Consider the following 20003-nt stretch of genomic DNA (forward strand, 5'->3'; position numbering starts at 1 on the left):
AACACTGTTTACTGTGACGAATAATTCGAGGGCTTGGCGCAAATCCGTAGCAGAGATGAAAGATCGAGGTGAAGCACGTTTAATGTCAGAAACAGAACAACTAAGATCGTGTCCCTGGCAGCCACTGAACGGCCTGGCGATGAACACTATTAGGAACGTGGCCAGGACCCGTGGGAGGCGGAGAATTAGCACAGGATTCGGCTGATGGTGGGACGCGCCGGGTTCCCAGCGGCTATTGAGAACACTTGCTAACGTCTTTACGAGCAGTTACCACAGAAAGCGGCAACGCGCGATATACGGTCTCGGTGTACCTAGGTGGCTGTCCAACACGTCTATCAAGTGATGAACCCAACTGAAGAAGTTATTAGGATTTCTCAACCGTGTTAATTTGAACAAAATCATTTCGGATATTAGGCGTGTCGTTATGAAGCACTGAAACAAGTAATATGCCGACGCTACGGACGTCTTTGCAGCGCCTTGAACACCGCTACCAAGTCGGTAGAAAAGTCAGCATTTTAGTTGTTTTAGTGTCAATGACGCTATCTAATACCCAAAATGATTGTTTTTAGCTGAACAGAGTTTACAGCTGGACTTCACAAAATATAAAATAGTTTTTTTTTTGTTTCATGCAAAATTTTGTTCGCAGAATCTGTCTCACATCATCTCGGGTCATAGCCTCTATTGTGATAACTTCAAATTCAATATTCCACTCATATTGCATTTTTTCACATTTACGTTTCTGCAACATGTATATGCATCGTTTTAAGTCCCTGTACGTGGAACGACTCCAACAGGGCATTTGAGTGTGCTCTGTATAGTACGTCTCAATTTGTTAGACGCCATCCAGGAAACGATTAAGGGTTCGGAGAGACCTCATAGTAATCACTTTTGTTTTACCCCGTGTGCCGAAGAGAGAAATACGGCACTATCGATTAATACCAATAAACCTACTCTTAAGTTTTCAGTGCGATAGGGTCTGCAGTTGCGCTGACTTTTTGAGAGATTTCATGATGTCTTCAGCTGTCATTCTCTTTATTTCGTGTACCATTGTACAATTTCGGCTTTAGTCCATCTTTAATTATTTTATGGACGGTTTTTTAGTAGTTGTTGCAACAACTGTTAGGAACTAACGTGCTCCTAAAATAGCGTAAAACATCTCGGGTTTATATTATGAGCATAACGTGGAGCCATAGTAGCAACGACATACATGGCACAATTTACTTCTAAAAAATCGTCCATAAAATACTTTAAGATGGCCTAAGGTCGAAATTGTACAATCGTATATGAAATAGAGGTAATGGCAGCTGAAGGCAACATGAAATCATTAAAAAAAAAAGCTGCTTGTAAATATTAGATAAATGACAGCCTCCTTTCCATAAGGACGTACTAAGTGTTTAAAAACCCTATACTTTCCGACGACTGTGTGCTTTAACAGACAAAACAAGCCCTAGAAGAACCAGTCTTGATAATAATCCGCCAAAACAAATTGTGCAACTGGTGTATCCTACAGCGTAGAACCGCCAGTGAGAAAGTGTACTGTTAAGTATGTACAGGAATACAAACACACGTCAATCCAATATCCTGTTTTACTTTGTAGTAGTTTTTGAAAGATTAGAAGTGAAAGGAAACTGCGTATACTCGCATTCAGTAAAGCACTGTTTGCGGTTAGATATCGCTAGCGATAAGGACGAGACCAGTGGTGTAGACATACGAGTAAGTTCTGTGTTCCATGTTAAACGATTTCGGTGGACTTTCTGTAGGAAGAGCGAACTTACAGGCATTGTTGGTTTGTATGTGCGCCTACTCCCTTGCCATTTCCAGAAATCTGAATAACACAGTGGATTAAATTTAAAAAAAAAATGGTTCAAATGGCTCTGAGCACTATGGGACGCAACTGCTGTGGTCATCAGTCCCCTAGAACTTAGAACTACTTAAACCTAACTAACCTAAGGACATCACACACATCCATGCCCGAGGCAGGATTCGAACCTGCGACCGTAGCAGTCGCACGGTTCCGGACTGCGCGCCTAGAACCGCGAGACCACCGCGGCCGGCGCAATTAAATTAAATTAAAAATATGAATTATATACTGAGGTGACTAAAGTCATGAGATAGCGAAATGTACATATACAAATTGTAGTAGTATCACGTACAGTCGGCCGGTGTGGCCGTGCGGCTCTAGGCGCTTCAGTCTGGAACCGCGTGACCGCTACGGTCGCAGGTTCGAATCCTGCCTCGGGCATGGATGTGTGTGATGTGCTTAGGTTAGTTAGGTTTAAGTAGTTCTAAGTTCTAGGGGACTGATGACCACAGATGTTCAGTCCCATAGTGCTCAGAGTCATTTGAACCATTTTTATCACGTACACAAGGTATAAAAGGGCAGTGTATTGGCAGAGCTCTCGTTGCTACTGAAGTGATTCATGGGAGGTATCCGACGTGCTTAACACCGCATGACGGTAATTAATAGACTTTAGAACGCGGGATGGTTGTTGGAGCTAGGCGCGTGGGACAGTATATCTCTGAAGTCCTTGCGGAATTCAGTACTCCAAGATCCACAGTGTCAAGAGTGTGCCGATAACACCAACTTTCAGGTATTTCCTCTCACCACGGACAACACAGTGGCCAACGGTCTTTATTTAACGATTGTGAATAGCAGCGATATTGCGTAGTCACTGCTAACAAACAACTAACACTGCGTGAAATAACAGCAGATATCGACGTGGGACGTGCGACGAGCGTAACCGTTAGCACAGTGCGGTGCAATTTGTAGTTAATGGGCTATGGCAGCAGTGAGCGGCGCGAGTGCCTTTGCTAACAGTACGACGTCGCCTGCAGCGTCTTTACTGGGTTTGTGCCCATATCGGTTGGATCTTAGACGACTGGTAAACAGTGGTCTGATCAGGTGAGTGCTGATTTCAGTTGGTTAGAGCTAATGGTAGGGTTCAAGCGTCGTGAAGAGCCCACGAAGCCATGGACCCAAGCTGTCAACGAGGCACTGTGCAAGCTGGTATTAGCTTCACTATGGTGTGGGCTATGTATACCTGGAATGGACTGCGTCCTCTGGCCTGACAATCGGTAGCTGGCTGGAAATGGTTACGTTCGGATATTTGGAGGCCATTTGCAGCCATTCATGGACTTCACATTCCCTAACAACCATGGGGTTTGTATGGATGACAATGCGCCATGTTACCAAGCCACAATTGTTTGCGAATGATTTAAAGAACATTCTTGGCAGTTTATTAGATTAGATTTACTTTCATTCAAATGGCTCTGAGCACTATGGGACTCAACTGCTGAGGTCATAAGTCCCCTAGAACTTAGAACTAGTTAAACCTAACTAACCTAAGGACATCACAAACATCCATGCCCGAGGCAGGATTCGAACCTGCGACCGTAGCGGTCTTGCGGTTCCAGACTGCAGCGCCTTTAACCACACGGCCACTTCGGCCGGCTACTTTCATTCCAATTGATCCGTAGTGAGGAGGTCCTCCAGGATGGAGAACATGTCAGAAAAACAACAATACATGACAAATGTTTACAACTCAAACAAATAAGCTAATATACCATTCCACAGGTCCCAAGTGGCATGGTCGTCATTTTTTAATGAACGCTGTATGAAAGAATCATTTTACAAATGCTAATGCACTGAATTTAAAATAAAAAGTTTTTATTTATTTATAAGGTAATAAACGTGTAATACAACTACTAAATACTTATTTACAATGAACACATTACTGCACTGAAATTGTGCAGAAGTTATATTGTACTTTATATATTTTTGTTAAGACCCTTCAGCAGTTCTGTGGTGTGCTCCTCCCAGTTGAATTTATTATCAAGTTGTAATCCCAAGAATTTAACACTGTCCACTTCTTATAAATCAGTTGGTTCTACTGAGAAATTTGTAAGTGGAGTAGGAGGAGTTGGCCACCAATAAATCCTTTAGGCTTCTCTTAAACTGAATTTCATTGGTTGTTAAGCCTTTTATGGCTACTGGCAAGTTATTGAAAATGTGTGTTCCTGAATAATGCACACCTTTTTGTACAAGACTAAGTGACTTTAAATCCTTGTGAAGATTATTCTTATTTCTAGTATTGATTCCACGACTTGAGCTGTTGGTTTGAAAGAGTGATATATTTTTAATGACAAATTTCATTATCGAATAAATATATTGGGAAGCAGTAGTTAGTATCCCTAGTTTCCTAAACAGGCTTCTGCAGGATGTTCTTGAGTTCACACCACATATAACTCTTACTGCACGTTTTTGTGTCCGGAAAACTTTAGCTTGGCTTGATGAATTGTCCCAAAAAATAATCCCATATGACATTATGGAATGAAAGTAAGCGTAATATGCCAGCTTTTTCATTTTTATATCCCCTATGTCTGACACAATTCGCATTGCAAATAGAGATTTGTTAAGACCCTTCAGCAGTTCTGTGGTGTGCTCCTCCCAGTTGAATTTATTATCAAGCTGTAATCCCAAGAATTTAACACTGTCCACTTCTTCTATCTGCTTGTCATCGTATGTTAGGCATATACTCGTGGGACACCCATTACAAGTTCTGAACTGCATGTAGTGTGTTTTTTCAAAGTTTAGTGACTGTGAATTGGCTAGGAACCAGTGATTAACGTCCACAAATATTTTATTAGCTGACCTTTCTAAGTCTACACTTGATTTGTTATTTATTGCAATGTTTGTATCATTGGCAACGAACTTGGCTTCTGGTAATGTTACTGATGAAAGGTCATTGATACACACAAGAAAAGTAAGGGCCCTAAAATGGAACCTTGTGGGACCCCACATGTAATTAGTTCCCAGTTGGATGACGCCTGATAGCTTGATACATGTCTCTTTACTCATAACGCCCTTTGTTTCCTTCCAGAGATATAAGATTTGAACCATTTTGTAGCATTTCCTGTTACACTATAATATTCTAATTTACTTAAAAGGATATTGTGATTTACACAGTCAAATGCCTTTGACAGATCACAGTTCGAGCGAATGATCTGGCCACCCAGAACGCCCAGCATGAATCCCATCGAACATTTATGAGGCACAATCAAGAGGTCAGTTCGTGCACTGGCAACACTTCGGCAATTATGAATGGCAATACGAGCAGCATGGCTCAGTATTTCTGCACGGGACTTTCAGCTACTTGTTGATCCGTGACACGTCAATCTGCTGAACTACACTGGCAGGTGGTGGTTCGACACAATGTTAGGAGGTATCCCACGACTTCTGTTGCCTCAGTGTATAACCAACCAGCACAATTCCATGCCACAGTACATCAATTTTAGTGGTCGAGAAGTGGCAGCGTACCAGTCTCTCGGCGCCCCACGACCAGATGTTAATGAGTTTAAGATTTGGAGAATTCACTCTCTAGAGGACTAAATATGTAACGCCTATTGTCCAAATTACGTCTAGCGACCCACGGATGATCGTGCTGAAGACCCATTGGCATCTCATACCATCATGCCAGACGCTGGGGCCTTTGACCATGACCAGTAAAATTTGACAACGTTCGATCTCCTCAGAACCTACAGAACCACAGAGAGACACAGACACACATTGTGATGCTGTATGCAGAACTGAGACTCTTCTAAAAAGGTGACACGGGGGCACTTGTGTCCAGTGCTGTAATTTGCTGCACTAATGTCAGAGCACATCTCTCAGCTACTGCATCAGGAGAAATCACAACCGTGACTGCTACTGTGCTGGCAGTATGTGGTGCTTCTGACTTATCTTACTGCAAATGATCCTGTTTCCCAACACAAAGTACACAACACACCTGAAAAATCATGCAATCATGCAAGGCAGAGTGAACAACACATCACTCTCTTGTGCATTAGTCATGTTACTGCACGGTGTGGAGTATGACTCTCCTGAATTCACCAAATCGGTATCTCCACGACAATCATGGAATCCTGACCAACGTGAGCAGCAACAAAGATAACCTGCAGTCCTTTCAGGCCACGATCCTGCCGCTGTCTAATTATGTCAGGAGCTCGTAGATGTTTCTCCTTCTGCCACAGGGTATAAAGGATCACCCAAAAGCCCGTTAATGTATCGTGGTATCACATATCGATAACACCCCACAGGCGCCATAGCAAGGGAATCACAGGTTTCTGTCTGATGGCGACAGCGGACCCAATGGTGCACATCTGCTGAGCCACACCCCCAGCAGCGTGCTCTGTCGCCGGACTATAGGACAGTGGCGGCGGCGACTTGCCCCACTGGATCCACATCGTTACATAAAGCAACGCGGGCACTGCCTAGTCGTAGCTCCTTCACCATTATTGCTGCTGTTGTAATACCAGGATTCTGTTTCTTTGTGCATCATCTCTAGTGAGACTTCATATGCAATGAGAAACGAGTTACATAAATAATCTGCTTCTTGTGTTAACTTGCTCGCTAATGATTTCTGTTCCTGTCCAGCTTTCCTATAAAGCCAGTTCCCAAACCACTCTTCAGCCCACCTCTCCTTATTGTGTATGAAGTCGTACACAACAAATTTGAACATGTACTCATTCACAGAATACTGTAGGTAGACACGTAAAACTTGACACGTGTACCTGAAATGACATGGGGTTTTACTGAAACCGAAGACGAGTGCAAAAACAGGCCAACAGATGAAACTGGACAGCAACATCAGTGACGCTGGACGAGAATTTGGGCTACCAAAAATCTTAGAACTGAGGTGGAAACCCCATTGCACTACGATAAACTCACAGTTTGTTGTGGGTTTACATCAGCCTTGATCGGACCCCTTTTCTTCGATGAAATGCAGGTTGCTGGTTTTGAAACTGTCAGCGTGACGGGTGCGAGATACGCTGTTATTTTACAGAATCACATCATCTCTAACCTTCCTGGTAAACACCACCTGGGAGGTACGACTTTTATTCAGGATGGCGCTCCGTCCCATATTGCTAAACGTGTGGAAGATCTCTTGCAGACATCGTTTGGTGAGGATCGCGTGCTGAGGAGCCATTTTGTCATGTCTGGCCTCCCAGGTCCCAAGACCTCAATCCGTACGGGTATTGGTTGAGGGGTTACCTGAAGTCTCAAGTTTATCGCGATCGTCCGACCTCATTAGGGATGCTAAAAGACAGCATCCGACAGTGATTGCCGACAAGCTGACAATTTCTTACAAAGAACATCGTCTCTGCTAAAAATCAATTCATATGTCAATTGTTGCTTTTCTGTCAGATGGAGCACCATTTGTTGGTCATTTTGTGCACTTTTTTGGTTTCAATAAAAACCCACGTCATTTCAAGCACGTGTGTCAATTTGTACCTCTCTACCTACATTATTCCGTGAATTATTGAATTTTCAAATGTTAATGGACTTTTGGGCCACCCTGTATGCAACACCCTCTCATCACCAACAACTAACATTCAAATCTGATTTCTTAATAAGAAACCTGCTGTGTAATCTTTGTTTTTTACGCATAAAGTGCATTGCTTTAGTGCTACCTACTTCATGCAGTTCCGCTTGAATACTATGCGCCACTAGCTAATGATACACAAAGCAGAGTCGATAAGTTTTGCGGAAGAAAAGCTGTAATTAGTACAGTTAAAGACACTAATAGAAGAAATAATGTATTTCTAAGAATTATTAAATTATTTTCTGTAAATGGACTATTTTTCTAATAAACAGTTCATCGGTTACTTTCAACAATTAGACCTCCTCCAACATTTAATGAAGCACATGAACAGGAATTAGTAGGCCTATATATCCCATTGCTCAGTTATTTAACACCGCTTTCCACATTCTAACTGACTACTACTTATCAAACGAAACGTCGTTCTCATAAGCGACACAGGCTGAGAATGTGAGGTATCATCAGACGTGCCTAAAAGAAATGTGATAGGATCTTTTCCATTCACTGGATGTGATGTGATAGACGTCTATAGCTCTCTGAGACTCTTCGCAGACACAGGAAAGTGTTTTAACGTTTTGTTCGCGGTTTAGCACCAGACCCTTGACAAACTTGATGCAATGCGCGAAGAAAGAGGCGGAAAGTCTAGTTATATTCTCTCTTCCATTACACCGCCGCTGAATTATCACTGGAATTAGCCGCAACAGCAGAATCGGTTTACAGTGTCGTACGTGTTGGAACCCCCCCATGAACCATGGACCTTGCCGTTGGTGGGGAGGCTTGCGTGCCTCAGCGATACAGATAGCCGTACCGTAGGTGCAACCACAACGGAGGGGTATCTGTTGAGAGGCCAGACAAACGTGTGGTTCCTGAAGAGGGGCAGCAGCCTTTTCAGTAGTTGCAAGGGCAACAGTCTGGATGATTGACTGATCTGGCCTTGTAACAATAACCAAAACGGCCTTGCTGTGCTGGTACTGCGAACGGCTGAAAGCAAGGGGAAACTACAGCCGTAATTTTTCCCGAGGGCATGCAGCTTTACTGTATGATTACATGATGATGGCGTCCTCTTGGGTAAAATATTCCGGAGGTAAAATAGTCCCCCATTCGGATCTCCGGGCGGGGACTACTCAAGAGGATGTCGTTATCAGGAGAAAGAAAACTGGCGTTCTACGGATCGGAGCGTGGAATGTCAGATCCCTTAATCGGGCAGGTAGGTTAGAAAATTTAAAAAGGGAAATGGATAGGTTGAAGTTAGATATAGTGGGAATTAGTGAAGTTCGGTGGCAGGAGGAACAAGACTTCTGGTCAGGTGACTACAGGGTTATAAACACAAAATCAAATAGGGGTAATGCAGGAGTAGGTTTAATAATGAATAGGAAAATAGGAATGCGGGTAAGCTACTACAAACAGCATAGTGAACGCATTATTGTGGCCAAGATAGATACGAAGCCCACGCCTACTACAGTAGTACAAGTTTATATGCCAACTAGCTCTGCAGATGACGAAGAAATTGAAGAAATGTATGATGAAATAAAAGAAATTATTCAGATTGTGAAGGGAAACGAAAATTTAATAGTCATGGGTGACTGGAATTCGAGTGTAGGAAAAGGGAGAGAAGGAAACATAGTAGGTGAATATGGATTGGGGGACAGAAATGAAAGAGGAAGCCGCCTGGTCGAATTTTGCACAGAGCACAACATAATCATAACAAACACTTGGTTTAAGAATCATGAAAGAAGGTTGTATACATGGAAGAACCCTGGAGATACTAAAAGGTATCAGATAGATTATATAATGGTAAGACAGAGATTTAGGAACCAGGTTTTAAATTGTAAGACATTTCCAGGGGCAGATGTGGACTCTGACCACAATCTATTGGTTATGACCTGTAGATTAAAACTGAAGAAACTGCAAAAAGGTGGGAATTTAAGGAGATGGGACCTGGGTAAACTAAAAGAACCAGAGGTTGTACAGAGATTCAGGGAGAGCATAAGGGAGCAATTGACAGGAATGGGGGAAATAAATACAGTAGAAGAAGAATGGGTAGCTTTGAGGGATGAAGTAGTGAAGGCAGCAGAGGATCAAGTAGGTAAAAAGACGAGGGCTAGTAGAAATCCTTGGGTAACAGAAGAAATATTGAATTTAATTGATGAAAGGAGAAAATATAAAAATGCAGTAAGTGAAACAGGCAAAAAGGAATACAAACGTCTCAAAAATGAGATCGACAGGAAGTGCAAAATGGCTAAGCAGGGATGGCTAGAGGACAAATGTAAGGATGTAGAGGCCTATCTCACTAGGGGTAAGATAGATACCGCCTACAGGAAAATTAAAGAGACCTTTGGAGATAAGAGAACGACTTGTATGAATATCAAGAGCTCAGATGGAAACCCAGTTCTAAGCAAAGAAGGGAAAGCAGAAAGGTGGAAGGAGTATATAGAGGGTCTATACATGGGCGATGTACTTGAGGACAATATTATGGAAATGGAAGAGGATGTAGATGAAGATGAAATGGGAGATATGATATTGCGTGAAGAGTTTGACAGAGCACTGAAAGACCTGAGTCGAAACAAGGCCCCCGGAGTAGACAATATTCCATTGGAACTACTGACGGCCGTGGGAGAGCCAGTCCTGACAAAACTCTACCATCTGGTGAGCAAGATGTATGAAACAGGCAAAATACCCTCAGACTTCAAGAAGAATATAATAATTCCAATCCCAAAGAAAGCAGGTGTTGACAGATGTGAAAATTACCGAACTATCAGCTTAATAAGTCACAGCTGCAAAATACTAACACGAATTCTTTACAGACGAATGGAAAAACTAGTAGAAGCCAACCTCGGGGAAGATCAGTTTGGATTCCGTAGAAACACTGGAACACGTGAGGCAATACTGACCTTACGACTTATCTTAGAAGAAAGATTAAGGAAAGGCAAACCTACGTTTCTAGCATTTGTAGACTTAGAGAAAGCTTTTGACAATGTTGACTGGAATACTCTCTTTCAAATTCTAAAGGTGGCAGGGGTAAAATACAGGGAGCGAAAGGCTATTTACAATTTGTACAGAAACCAGATGGCAGTTATAACGAGTCGAGGGACATGAAAGGGAAGCAGTGGTTGGGAAGGGAGTAAGACAGGGTTGTAGCCTCTCCCCGATGTTGTTCAATCTGTATATTGAGCAAGCAGTAAAGGAAACAAAAGAAAAATTCGGAGTAGGTATTAAAATTCATGGAGAAGAAATAAAAACTTTGAGGTTCGCCGATGACATTGTAATTCTGTCAGAGACAGCAAAGGACTTGGAAGAGCAGTTGAGTGGAATGGACAGTGTCTTGAAAGGAGGATATAAGATGAACATCAACAAAAGCAAAACAAGGATAATGGAATGTACTCTAATTAAGTCGGGTGATGCTGAGGGAATTAGATTAGGAAACGAGGCACTTAAAGTAGTAAAGGAGTTTTGCTATTTGGGGAGCAAAATAACTGATGATGGTCGAAGTAGAGAGGATATAAAATGTAGGCTGGCAATGGCAAGGAAAGCGTTTCTGAAGAAGAGAAATTTGTTAACATCCAGTATTGATTTAAGTGTCAGGAAGTCATTTCTGAAAGTATTCGTATGGAGTGTAGCCATGTATGGAAGTGAAACATGGACGATAAATAGTTTGGACAAGAAGAGAATAGAAGCTTTCGAAATGTGGTGCTACAGAAGAATGCTGAAGATTAGATGGGTAGATCACATAACTAATGAGGAAGTATTGAATAGGATTGGGGAGAAGAGAAGTTTGTGGCACAACTTGACCAGAAGAAGGGATCGGTTGGTAGGACATGTTCTGAGGCATCAAGGGATCACCAATTTAGTATTGGAGGGCAGCGTGGAGGGTAAAAATCGTAGAGGGAGACCAAGAGATGAATACACTAAGCAGATTCAGAAGGATGTAGGTTGCAGTAGGTACTGGGAGATGAAAAAGCTTGCACAGGATAGAGTAGCATGGAGAGCTGCATCAAACCAGTCTCAGGACTGAAGACCACAACAACAACAACGTGTTGGAAGGATCTTAAGCTACCATAGTTTATCCACAACGGAAAGTTATTCTAAAACTGCCGTCCGTCGATTCTTCACGACTGTGTTCACACTTTCCCAATTTCTTCCAAAATAACAGACAGCGAATGTCACTTACCGCCCTCTATTGCCACCTAATGTTTCAAGTCTTATTCACAAATGTCCAAATTGCTTACTACAACCAACCACCAATACTACTGCCACAGGAAACTCAGCGTCTTACATAGGTAACCTGCATCTATCTTATGTCGCTACTATGAAATAAGACGTCTCCAGACCGTAAATGTTACAAGCTATCTTCAAATGGTTGGATTTACATGTAGAAGATCATGTTCATAAACTTCTCTATTCACGATTTCGTCCTAACCAAGAGAACCTGGCACCCACAGTCTGAAATCATCCAATATGAAGCTTGTTACTGACCCATTACCGCCCATTATAATAGATATCTTCAGCCACTTCTTAACTGCAAGTGTTTTCCCAGAGGCTTGGAAAGAGGGGCTCTCGAATCAGGATGGTTTTAGAAGTGGAGCTGGTACGAAACTCAGCTTGCCTTTTTCTCACATAATATGCTGCGAACTGTGGATAGAGGGCTACAGGCAGATTCCATATTTCTAGAATTCTGGAAATCATTTGACAGGGTGCCCCTCTGCAGGCTGATAACGATGGTACGAGCATATGGAATAGATTCAAAATATGTGAGTGGCTCGAAAACTTAAGTAACAGAATCTAGTATGCTGTCCTCGATGGCAAGTGTACCATCAGGAGTGCGCCAGGAAAGTGTGATAGGACCGTTGCTGTTCTCTCTCTCTCTCTCTCTCTCTCTCTCTCTCTCTCTCTATATATATATATATATATATATATATATATATATATATATATATATATATAGGAAGATTCCAAACTAAAAAAGACTGATAGGAAGAAATTAAGAACAAAGTCAATATAATGATGAACATGATGTGACAAATGTTTAAAAATAAAAAATACATTGAAACCAATTAATTTAAAACAATAAGATTTAAAAATAAAAAAATACTATCATACCAGGGAATTCGAACTTATCTCCACAAGTAGTTGCAAAGATCATTTGCTACTTTCAAAATATTCGGTTTAACGCCATGTCATATGAAGTTTTCCTAGTAAAACCGACCCAGTGCGAAAGAATCCCGTGTGTACGAAATGTACGTTATTTCCTTGACATCGATTTGTGTGTGTTGCTTTAGGTTTTCCTGTGTGATGAAACGAAAGGGCGGGGCTCGGGATCCAAACAACAAGTAAAAGAGGTAGACAAGGAACTGGAAATGAACTGACCGTTTATTTTGGCAGTTTGGCAACGGCGAACAGTTCGGGCGTGATGTTCAGCGCTGTGATTGGAGGAAGACGTCTCCAACACGCGAAGTGTCAACTATTAAGTAATTTTAACCAGATTATAGTAGTGTCCTGCTTCACAGAGTCACGTCGTTTGAATATCGGGGCGTAAAGTTGCAAAGCAATATGAAATGGGACGAGCAAGTGAGAACTGTGGTACGGAAGGAGTATGGTGAAAAATGGTTCAAATGGCTCTGAGCACTATGGGACTTAACATCTGTCGTCATCAGTCCCCTAGAACTTAGAACTACTTAAACCTAACTAACCTAAGGACATCACACACATCCATGCCCGAGGCAGGATTCGAACCTGCGACCGTAGCAGTCGCGCGGTTCCGGACTGAGCGCCTAGAACCGCGAGACCACTGCGGCCGGCTACTTTCAATGATGTATACTACTGAATAATTCCAGTGTAAATCATATACATGTATTTCTCACATTAACTGAAACTAATTATATTACAAATTACAACACAAATATGGTAACACTAAATATCAATCGCTTTGCACGTCCATTTCCCCATCCTCTCGTCGACGACAGCAATCGCAAACTACTTGGTGTGTTGAGTGATTCTTACATACAAAATGTTTACCTGTCTAACAACGTACAGTAGTCTTGTTATTCGTGTCTGAGCCATATTCCTGGCACGAACTTAGTCTTTTTGCTTGTGAGAGGCCATATTTTCCAGGGATTCCTGCCTACTACACGTTTGGTCTATATTTTTCCGCATCCACAAATGTGTGCATTTATTCCTGCCGTTTTTAAAAATCTGAAGAATATTGCCAGCGACTATGTTTTTAGCTTTTCTTGAAGTTGATTAAAACGAACGCTTTTGTTCAACTGTATCCATGTCCTCCTTGGTATGGTTATAGCCCGTTACTGGGGTAGGTTTTCCCGTTTCTGTGTATTTCCTTACAACCGTGCATTGTAGACAACGGAATGACATTTATCTTCTTCTTTGATATAGAGGGTACCAGGGTGCAGTCGTCCTGAAACCCAAATAGCGAAGGGCCCCTTTCTCGGGATTTCAGATCCAGATAGTTTGAAGGAATTTTTTTTTTTTTTTTTTTTTTTTTTTTTTTTTTTTTTTCATTGTACCAAGAAATTTATACCGTTCTCCAGAAGAAACTGCGCCAGTGGATAGCTAGTGTAGTTGTTCAAAAAATGGCACTGAGTACTATGGGACGTAACATCTCAGTTCATCAGTTCCCTAGAACTTAGAACTACTTAAACCTAACTAACCTAAGGACATCACACACATCCACGCCCGAGGCAGGATTCGAACCTGCGACCGTAGCGGTCGCGCGGTTCCAGGCTGAAGGGCCTAGAACCGCTCGGGCACCGCGGCAGGCTAGTGTAGTAGTTGCCGGTGGTCACATTTCCATGAGAACCTAACATGGGCTGCACCAGTCGCTTGACTGTGTCGAACGGTTCGTTCGATGAAAAGTAAGGACCTTCCCTTCGTTTTCCGGAGTATGTCTCAATGCTGTGCATATAAAATGTTCTACTATCGCACATGGCATGCAATTTCAGGCCATACTTTGCTGGCTTGGCAGGCATGGCAGTCATGTATTGGATGAAACTACACCGACCTCGAAAGGGAAGCAGCATTTCATCAATGGTCACAAATTCTGATAGGGAGTAATTGTTACTTTCAAAGTCCCTGTATTCCTTCCCAATGGCTGCTAATTTTTCATACTTTTCTCGTACTCCCCTGGTCGTCCTCTCATCAAACCTGATGCTTCTCAGTAGAAACATAAATCTGTTACAGGAAAACGCAGCTCGACAAGCCATTATCCCTGTAGCATTACCTTTCCAAGTTCTTTGGGCAATGGCGCGGCTACTTTTGTGGGGAGCGATCACGAACATAACTCCGCAAAGAGCTTTCATTTCCGAAGAAGTAGTAAACCTAGAATCTCATTCCGTCATGTACTGAATTCTACATCTCCATTCTGAAATATATAGGTCTGTGTAACCAATAATTTTGTCAGTCATATTTGTAGGAATGAATCTCATAAGCGCGTCCAATTCAGAGTGAATATTTCTGTGTGGAGGGTCGCGCCTGGCAATACTTTTATAATGTTTTCTGATTTCGTTTTGTTCGACGGAGATAAGAAATTGCTTATCTCAAGTGTTTTCCCATTTTTTCAGACGCAAAAACGGTTATCATCACCTTCAGTATCATCTAATGGATTGGAATGTTCGTCCCCGAATTGTTATGAGACGCTACTATGGTAATCCACGTTCACACTTTCTTCCTCCCTTCATTTTCATAGGTGAAATCGCAGGGAGGCTCTACCTGTTCATCTTCGTCCTCAGACAGCCCACGAATTATTTGAGGTGTAAGTTCATCGTATATTGTCCCTATTCCTAAAAAAGCAAAAGGGAGCAAAGAAGTAATCAAATGCATTGCACCTGTCGCAGTATGCAACGGTAAAACGAAAGGGAGACACGACGAAGTAAATACGTACACTATGGACCGTGCGCGGTATTGAGTGCCGCCTGTGCGATGTTTTCAGTTCAACGGATAGTTTATCATCTATACAAGGAAGCAGGAGACAGACACGTGCAATAATCGAGGGAAGGGCGAAGCTGGGAATTACTATAAACAGAAAGTGAGGGGATTAAGGACTAACACGTACTTTCATGAACACTGGGGTTGCAGCGTTCTGCCGCCGAGCGATTGTTTAACCCTAAATGGGACAAATATCAACGTCTCTTCTTCAGCAAACAGTGAGAGTAATAACAGATGAAAATATAAATTGCACTTAACTGCGATGTGCAAGAAGGCATCGGCATCCCTCCACGATCAACAAAAACATAAAAAGATCTTCACCCTCGATCTGCAAAGGAAACGTTTACAGAACATTTATACTTTCAGTTACCGATTACAGCGATATTGCCCTGAAACGCCTTCCTCAAGAAACTAACGGCGCCTAGAACTGTTTAAGATGCCTGTGTGTGTTATATCTCTAATGTCTGAATCTTTGATCATATTGCATCATTTGCACAGCTCTCGTTGCTGGGTGGGGCGGCAGGTTGATAATGATAGGGATGATGATAATAATAATAATAATAACAATAATAATAATAATAAGTCAGTAGTAATAGGAGAAAATATTTGAAATGTTAGAATATTGTTGAATTGCTGTAAATATTGGAATATTTTTCGCCGTCTTTCATGAGAGCCTGGAAACTATTTCAGTGGTCAGCCAGAAAGCGATGGTGAACATACTGACCAAAAGTTCCCAGTCTGCAAGTCCACATTCTTGGGGGTGTGTGAAATCCTATGGGACTTAACTGCTAAGGTCATTAGTCCCTAAGCTTACGCACTACTTAAACTAAATTATCCTAAGGACAAACACACACACCCATGCCCGAGGGAGGACTCGAACCTCCGCCGGGATCAGCCGCACAGTCCATGACTGCAGCGCCTGAGACCGCTCGGCTAATCCCGCACGGCGTCCATATTCTTGTCGAGCCCACTGAAAGAAATGTTTCTATTCTCTATTTGCTCAGCGGGATCAGAACTATGACCATAACTGAAGATTCTGAGTTCCAGTTGATAGATATTTTAGGTAAAGTTCCACACGCTCAACATTGTCATGTACATTATGTTACTACTGACAAATCTCTCTATCCTAAACAGCACTATGAGGAGTTCAGAGACGACCTCTGCGGTAAGTTCCTATTAAATTGTCTTTCGCCCTGACTTCTGATAAGCTAATTGCTCGGCACAGAAGTTTAAAATAATTGTCACCACTTGCCACTCTGATTTTGTTAACATTACAGGAAGCACACTATCAGTTACTTCTGCGAAATCTAAGCGATCCAGGACAGTGTACAGTCCTCACGAGTTCACTTTCCATTATTACTGAAAACATGCATTTAATAACAGCCTGTCTCTGGCGTCATCCAGGCAGCGCGCACTCCGCCATTTGATTGACGCGGATCGTACAGTGGCTGGGTGCGAAGTGCAGCCTAGTCTTGCCTCTCGGGCTATATATACGAGGGGCATTTGAAAAGTCCGTGCAAAAATAAAAACTACTTATGTGTTTGGGGTAAACCCTTTCTATTTTTCGACATAGTCTCCTTTTAGAATTATACACTTCGTCCAACCCTGTTCTAATTTGTTGATCCCTTCCGAATAATAGGAATTGTGCAAGTCTGCAAAATAGCCATTAGTTGCTGCAATCACCTACTCGTTTGAATAAAATCTTTGTCCCGCCAGCCATTTCTTCAACTTGGGGAACAAATAGTAGTTCGAGGGAGCCATGTCTGGAGAATGGGGGGGGGGGGGGGGATGTGAAACGATCTGGAATCCTATTTCCATTAATTTTGCGACCACAACTGCTGAGGTGTGTGCTGGTGCATTGTCGTGATGGAAAAGGACTTTTTTCTAGTCCAATCGCCGGTGTTTTTCTTGCAGCTCGGTTTTCAAACGGTCCAATAACGATGAATAATATTCACCTGGAATATCTTTACCTTGTTCCAGACAGTCGATGAGTATTATCCCTTGCGGATCCCAAAAGACAGTCGCCATAACCTTTCCGGCCGAAGAAATGGTCTTCGCCTTTTTTGGTGCAGATTCTCCCTTGGTGACCCATTGTTAGATTGTTCTTTGGTCTCAGGAGTATCGTAATGTATCCATGTTTCATCCACAGTGACGAAACGACGCTTAAAGTCCTGCGGATTCTTTCTGAACAGCTGCAAACCATCCTTGCAACACTTTACACGATTCCGTTTTTGGTCAAGCGTGAGCAATCGCGGAACCCATCTTGCGGATAGCTTTCTCATGTCCAAATGTTTATGAAAAATACTATGTACCCGTCCGTTCGAGATGCCCACAGCACTAGCAATCTCACGCTCCTTAACTCTTCTGTACGAAAATTTTGAAACCATTTATCAACTGTTCTAGTCGAAGGTGCAGAGTCACTGTAATGTTTATCAAGCTTCTCTTTAGTCTCCTGAGGCGTTTTGCCTTTCATAAAGTAATGCTTAGTCACCATACGAAATTCTTTTTCGTCCATTTTTTGACAATCGCTTAACTTCCTTGATTCACACGAATGGCAAACACAAAGAAATAGACTAATATGGCTGAAATTTGGTGTGCGTTCTTTCCAAAGATGCTACTAACTAAACATGACATCGATACGCGCAGTAGTGCCATCTCTCGGACTTTGCGCGAACTTTTCAAACGCCCCTCTTATGTGGCGCAGCGGACGACCAAGGGACCACTTGCTGTTGTCCGCCCTACGCCCTCAATAGCAGCCTCTAAACGGCCGCTTTCTCAGACACATTTTATTTTATAACACTTTTGTATTAATTTAGAATTTTCATAATTTTTTGCATGTAGGTAGGTTGGTTAAAATTACGGAAAAAAAGGTTTTAGCTCGCCTGCATTTAAACTTTGCCGTCTAGAATTTTCAGAACAGAACTGACGGTAAAACCTGACCTCTGAACTACAACTTTAAGAGACCTTGTATTTGTTATTATTTACACCCAGGCCTTGAAACTTGATATAGCTCCATTATTTAATAGGATTCATCAGGTTCTGTAACCAAAACTAATGTAATGTGTGTGAAATCTTACGTGTCTTAACTGCTAAGGTCATCAGTCCTTAAGCATACACACTACTTAACCTAAATTATCCTAAAGACAAACAGACACACCCATGCCCGAAGGAGGACTCGAACCTCCGCCGGGATCAAGCCGCCTAGTCCATGACTGCAGCGCCACAGACCGCTCGGCTAACCAAAAACTTTCTAGCATTAATATAACAAATACTTAACTACAAATAAGGACATTTTAGTTCCAAATTTAATTTTCTGCTAATTACTCGAAAACTATTAGAGGTAGCTCAATGGAGTTACATAATGTTTTTATGTTGAACTCAAGCTTCATACAAATTATCATATTTCAAAGTCTAATATTTACCGCCTTCAATTTTTCTTAAAGGCATGGATTCTGACCAAAATATTTCTTTAATCACATTGAGACTTGAACCAGTTAATTTTGACATACATCTGCACATTATGACCAATTTTTTGGTTTCTAGCTTTATTATTTAGTGCCACTTATTTTTTCTAAAAACTATATATTTAGGGAAAAATATTGACCTGATCATTCTGAGATTTGACAGTTTACAAATTAATATACTAAAGCACATGCTGACAAAGTTTAGAAAAGCAACTTTAATTCCGTTCTTAAATTATTGTGCAATACTTGTGCACTACGCACAGATGCACTGTGGTGATGTGGCGCTACTAGTGGTGAACTGGGTTAAGTCCTGGCACAGTCGCTCGCCTCTGTATCTCTTAATGACACAGTGCTTGTTTCGCCACAATACTCTCGGTCTTCTCTACTGTATTATCAACGTATTCTGTCCTTCCCTCCCTCCCCCCCCCCCCCCCCCCCCCCTCGCTCTCTCTCTCTCTCTCTCTCTCTCTCTCTCTCTCTCTCTCTCTCTCTCTCTCTCCCTCCCTCCCCCTTGTCCTTAACGCTCTTGTCTGAAGAAGAAGGCGAAACCATTTTTTCCATCAGAGCAAAATCCTTTCTCTCCCACTCCATCAGTCATTCACTTTCTGTAAGTCTTGAGTTGCAGGAACTCGACTCTGGAGCAACATCGCGCACTGTACTAGAGAACCGAATAACATCTTCAGCTTCAAAAGACTGTCAATAACATATCTACTAAAACAATAATAATATCACCATTGTCCCTGTATGTACCCTTTACACCTGTTCGGTCTTCTATTTCCCAGTATTCTTAGCTGGTGCAACTCCTTAAATTTCCTTTCCGTAAACTCACTGTATCAGAAAATATCTATTTTTTTACACCTCTCAATTCTTTTTATATCTACCCCTATCATTATTGTCGTCGCCATACCCATCATACCCGTCACTATCATTATTACTATTACTGGCATCAACGGCGTTAGTAGAAGTACTGCCAGTATTAAATTTATTGGTTCGTAGTATTATTTAATCACATCGTCATTATAGACCCTCCTATTACTTTAATACTAGTTGTCATATTAAAATTCTTATTTCTCAAATAACTTTGATGTAAAAAAGATACCGCATGTATGAAACACAGGTCCAATGTAGAGATGATCATATCATATTAATTAAACATATAAAATATAAATATGATCACTGAACAAAATTTGCTAGTTGTCTTAGTCTTTTAAAATAAGTCATCATT

The 20003-nt window shown here is 41.8% G+C and overlaps 1 protein-coding gene across 1 annotated transcript in view; it reads right to left on the reverse strand.

Moving 5' to 3' along the window:
• The window catches only part of LOC126481506 (b(0,+)-type amino acid transporter 1-like), a 438794-nt gene that overhangs the window by 340691 nt on the left and 78100 nt on the right, over positions 1 to 20003 (reverse strand). The window lies entirely within an intron of this gene.

Source organism: Schistocerca serialis, chromosome 5 (assembly GCF_023864345.2).
Source record: "Schistocerca serialis cubense isolate TAMUIC-IGC-003099 chromosome 5, iqSchSeri2.2, whole genome shotgun sequence".
Taxonomy (NCBI): Eukaryota; Metazoa; Arthropoda; class Insecta; order Orthoptera; family Acrididae; genus Schistocerca; species Schistocerca serialis.